Below are 6,000 nucleotides of genomic sequence, written 5' to 3' on the forward strand. Positions count from 1 at the left end.
TAAAACCGAAAGGTCGTAAGTTCAACTCCACCCACTGCACTATTATCAGAGTGAACTACTATTATCGTAAAACCTACGCCCAATAATCGAACTAATCCCAAGCCAATTTATTTGAAGAGACAAAACGAGTAAAAAAAATATGGCTTATATTTTGTTAATTAAACTTATCAAAAATCAAAACCTAAATTATTCCAAACTCATATTATTGTTGTTGTTCAATCTAGTCCTTGGAACCGTCTATTCCATTCTGTTAGATCGATCCATCTAACAATCCGGGAAAAAGTCCATTCTGTTCTACTGCTTGGGCTAAGATTCTGCTAACAGATCGGAAGTCAATACTTCCGATCCGAAAAGAGATATTTCAACTATGGTTTTGACCAATTAAGGTTACGTACTGACGCTCTACCAAACAATCGATAGCTCGATATACCAGATCTAAGCTGAATGCTTTATTATCTACCTATATGACTTCACTCTAGATAATATATGTATATTACATAGGTATAACATTCCCAATTTCAGTCCGTTACCTAGTCAATGTTATTTGGTTTCTACGTCGTTTACCAGATTTCCTGTAATTATTCCTTAAGTAACTTTTCCGGGAAATGATTCTGTATATACGCAATGCTCAAATAGCAATAATACATAAAGATACGTATGGAATATTTGAAATCCCTCGAAATCTTGCGATGCGATTTAGGATTTAATTCAAACCTCAATCATATTTTGATCCATCATTGCCCAAGTTCGAACATAAATAGCTTCATAATGAGAAACAGTTGAATCTATAGGTAACTTTATTTTTGCTCGCGATCCAGAAATTTTCCGTCCAAATCTGTTTATTTGAATTTGTTCGTATTGAGAAAATTAATCATCATCATCATCATCATCAGCCTGTGGACGTCCACTGCTGGACATAGGCCTTCCCTAAAGAGCGCCACCACACCCGGTCCTCAGCCTTCCTCATCCAGCCACTTCCTGCCAGCCGCTTAATATCATCGGTCCATCGTGCTGGAGGGCGTCCCACACTACGTTTGCTTAAACGCGGTCTCCACTCAATTAATGCGCAACTTTATTTCCATTCTAGAATAATACCATCACTTAATTTTGAGATGAGACCCGTACCTACTCAGTAGTGGCACAGTTCACGACAACTATGGAACTTCTAACAAAACGTTGAACACGTCAATGGCAGTGACAAAGACAATGTAATTAGTAGGTACATTTGACGCAGGTAGCCCTAAAGTAGCCATATTTTACTTTGATTTAACGCCACCATAGCCTCATATTTGACATATTGTCGATTAAGGATCAAACCGAGAGTTCCCTCACTCTAGTTCACTCTGGTACACGCTTGATAATGGCAAACAATTGCAATCTTTCAAACCACTCCTAACTAATTACTAACTGATAATATCTAAGGCAATTTATATTCTACACTAGCCGATGCCCGCGAGTTCGTCCGCGTGGATTTAGGTTTTTCGAAATCCCGTGGGAACTCTTTGATTTTCCGAGATAAAAAGTAGCCTATGTGCTAATCCAGGATATTATCTATCTCCATTCTAAATTTCAGCCAAATCCGTTCAATAGTTTTTGCGTGAAGGAGTAACAAACATACACACACACACACACACACACATACAAACTTTCGCCTTTATAATATTAGTGTGATTTGTAACGTAGAATACGAGTACAGCTCATCAGCTCTTGGACCAGGAATATAAAAAGGAAATGTATTTATGGCGAATGATCTAGTGTTTTTCGAGCATAAGTGCTTCGTAAACTTCTGAGGCAATAAAATTTATATGTAAATCGATAAAAATGTACCTCAGCTATAAAAAAAAACAATGAATACTGAACGATTGTTTCTGCAGTACATTGTATTAAATGTGTAAGTAGTTAAAAAGATATAGTGCATGAAACTACAACCTTTATAGTACAGTTATCTTCTCTATATCTACTTTATGTATTTTTATATAAATAAGAATGTATCTTCGTTTGTTCCCTTATGTATACCTACACCATGTATCAAATTAAATTTTGTGCAGTTATTGTTACAACTTGCGGGAAGGTTTTTGGCATAACACGACTAACGTAATAGGGTACGTGCGAGTTGGTAGTTCATACAAACAGACAATTGAAACGCATCCCGGGTAAAAGCTCTAATAAGTAATCCTTATTTTTCAGTGTATTCGCATATGAGGACTTGAGGAATTTATTTTAAACTCCTATGTGACAACCCTGCAAACAGCTGATTAGCGGAAATGAACTCGTAAGCAACTTCTGGAGCTCGAAGGACCGTTTCAATGCTTGTCAAGTAGCAGGGACAACGAAAGAATCTATGGCACTAAGTATTTGGTTGCCATGATAGATAGCTTAAAGAACACTGTTGCATTAGGACTCCCTGTAAGAACAGTGTGCTTAATGGTAAAATAAATAAAATTAAATAAAATGATTTATCAGACATACTGTATAACACATACTTTTAATAGATTCACATTTTAGTTTGTAGGTGTCCGTGTAAAACCGGGACGAGCTGGTACATAATATAATTATAATTTAATCTGGAAGATTACGTAACTGTATACATGGCTTTCGGTAATTAATGTCAATCCCCTGATTTAATTACTAATTACTCAGACTTTGATACTAAACAACATAATGAAAATATGTGGGTTACCTATCCGAAAGCAAACCTTTTATATTTTAAAGTACTTGGTACCACATAAACATTAATTTTCATGCTAAATTAAAATGAAGATATTTTTAGTACTTTTGTTTTAACCTTTGAGGATACAGTTAGTAGGTACATAATAATTATTCTATTGTAGTTTTAAATTTTATATTTATTTATCACAGGCGTGCGATAGGCTTCCTACGTCGTAGACACCTGAATTTGATTTATATCTTCAGTGTTTAAAAAAGAGGTGTACAGTTTACTTTCATGCAATACGACTCACGCGCCACCTATCGTACATTGATGGTACTTACTGTCTGAAACCTCACTAGTCCCAACAACAACTGTACAAAGTTTTATGTCAATCAGATGAACAAAACACGAATAGGTAATATACAGACAAACAAACGAGCATTAATTTTACTTATAAATTATTTTAATACTGTGATTAACCCAAATCAAGTTTTAGTACAGTTTAAAGATTCCCCTAACAACTTAATTCCTAATTGCCATACTTATGTTATTTTACTAACAATTTTTTTACATTAACAAACAAATTATTATCATTCTCATTATTTTAATTTTGTCATTTCCATTTTCAAATACAAACAAACACATTGTATATTACCTGTGCTCACAAATATCATTCGCGACTTGCAACTTTTACACACGACAAAAACTGGCACACAAAGCACGCAATTCGAATTTCGAATCTGTAACCGATCGCTCCCGTGACGTCGGCCTCACTTCAACAGGTCGCATCCCGCACTGGCCGGCTGGGCGGGCGGCCCGAACGCGCTCGCGCCAAAAATAATACTCCGACAGGACTTCCCTTTAACCGTGTGGGTATCGGAAAATGCCATCCCCCGTCCTTTATCACGTCGGAATCGACGTTGCTTCGACACGTGTACACGTCGTTTAATCTCTTTGAACACGATAAAAATTGAAACCTGAGTAGCTACTTATACTCTATCAGAGTAACTATTTTTCTCTCAGAGTAAAAGGTATCTTAAAACTATAAAAACGGTCAAGCGAGAGTCATACTAGGGGTTCCGTTGAATCCGTACTTGTACAAGTTTTATGTACCTATTTTTAAAAAAAATTTGCATGACAGCCGTTTTGGAATTCGCCATGATGGTTTTCTATTATCGTTATAAGTATTTGTTGTAATAGTGGCAATAGAAATACACACTGTGAAAATTTCAACTTTCTACCTATTAAGGGGGATTAAGACGGCGGAGGTACCTACCTAATTAGGGTCCTGTTGGCTGGGCACTCTTCTTATACGGAACCCATGATAAATATTGAAATCTGAGTAGTTAGGTATCAGGAAAGGCATTCTGAACCAGTGGTAGATACATTTTGCATTCAAAAATTGAATTGCATATTTTTTTTATCAGCTACTACTCTGATACCTTGATTTGATACAATGTAGACGTCATTTATTTTAATCTCTTTACACAATATAAATATTGAAACCCGAGTAAGCCTACCTGAGGTACCTACCTACTACTCTAATGACTTCCCTGGCGCAGCGATGAGCGTTGTAGGTATGACTAATTGGCAGGCCGTAAGAGGGGTCTCTCCGTCACTCGCTCCATACAAACGTAGTTCCAATTTCATTTGAATATTAAGCAAGCAAAGTTAAGTGTTTTAGATTTTTCTAAAAATATGTAGGTTTAAAATTACAGGGGCTCAAATATTTGTATGTGAATTTTTGAGACCGTGTAACTTGGAAACTGAATATTTTAACGGAAATCTGGAAAACCACAGGCATAGATATTAGTTCCCGGAACGTTTCTACAAAATTCCATTGAGTATGATTGGTTAGTATTCCAATGAGAGACGAACTACGTTTGTATGGAGCGAGTGACGGAGAGACCCCTCTTAAGTGGGTGGGTTAGATTCTCAGCGGGAGCAATTAAGGATTTTTTGTATTATTATCTCTGCTCATAAGTCTGATGGGAGGCCACGGCCGAGACTACTTAGTACCATTCCTACCGGCAAAGTGGCGAACGCCCCAAATAGGAGGCTAACGTCTTAACCACTAGGCTATCACCGCTTCCAACATAATATAACTTGGCAGCAACATTAACAAAAGGAAGCTCCACAATGAGTCATGAGACTTTTCATTTGATACCAAACTCGTTACATTTCTTCCAATTTTATTTTATTTTCTTAACGCATTGTTGTCTGTTAATAGAATCTAACAGGATCGCTCATGGCATCAGGGGCTTCTTATTGCCATGTGTACAGTGCACCAATTTATCTGTTCAGGTGGGAAAAATTGGAACTTGAGCTGCATTCCCGCCATTTCAAAACCCACGCAGACGAAGTCGCGATCTAAAAAAAAAGCTGACTGACTGAATGACTGTCAGTCATACTGTGCTCAAACTACTGGACGGATCGGGCTCGGGCAAGCAGATAACTATTATGATGAAGACATCCGCTAAGAAAAGATTTTTGTAAATTCAACTTCTAAAAGGATGATATCGGGGTTTGAAATTTGTGTAGTCCACGCAGATAAGCTAGTTAAACTATATTGAATCTTCGCTATGTTGAAAGAATTTTAATTCCATTTTTTCTTGGAGAATTTCTTAAAAATAGCATTATCAAATTCGCCACCAGTAACACTGTCACCTAAACATTTGAGTTGGTGGTACTGTACAGGAAAATATGAGAAAATGCCTTTCCGGCCTTCCCCCAGCTCTCACGTCGGAATTGACGTTGATTTGACACGTGTAGACAAGGGGTGTTAAACTCCTTAAAAAGGTTTCGGAATGAGAGTGATAAATACACTTATCTAAATTGTTTTGAAGCTTTCTCTACGCCCACATGGTCAATATGTGGGAGTAGGTGGGAGTACTGCAAAATGTCTTCCCCAGCCCCAAGTACCCTTCTTATTATCACGTAAGAATTGACGTTGATTTGATACTACTGTAAATAATAATCACAGATAGAAGACCAAGCTTCTGCAAAGGTTCTATTTATTCAGAGTTCTGATGGTCAATTGCTCAAACATACAGATACATATAACCTATTATTTAGAAACAAAAAAGATAAGATGACTGAAAATCAAATAAGTAAAGCTTATAAACTTAGGTTACAAACTTTAAAAGGGAAAGCCACACATTCTACCCGAAATAAATACCCGGAGCGGCTAATCTAAACGTAAAAACCTAACTATACCTATCGAAAGTTTTCTTTTCATTACTTAAAAAATGCACCAACCAGCCTTTCATACTAGACCAATTTGTATAGCTTCAACGCCTTTTCCAAACAACATCAAAGTAGTGGCATTACAGCTAATGACTTTACACCAA

Source organism: Maniola jurtina, chromosome 4, assembly GCF_905333055.1.
Source record: "Maniola jurtina chromosome 4, ilManJurt1.1, whole genome shotgun sequence".
NCBI classification, from domain to species: domain Eukaryota; kingdom Metazoa; phylum Arthropoda; class Insecta; order Lepidoptera; family Nymphalidae; genus Maniola; species Maniola jurtina.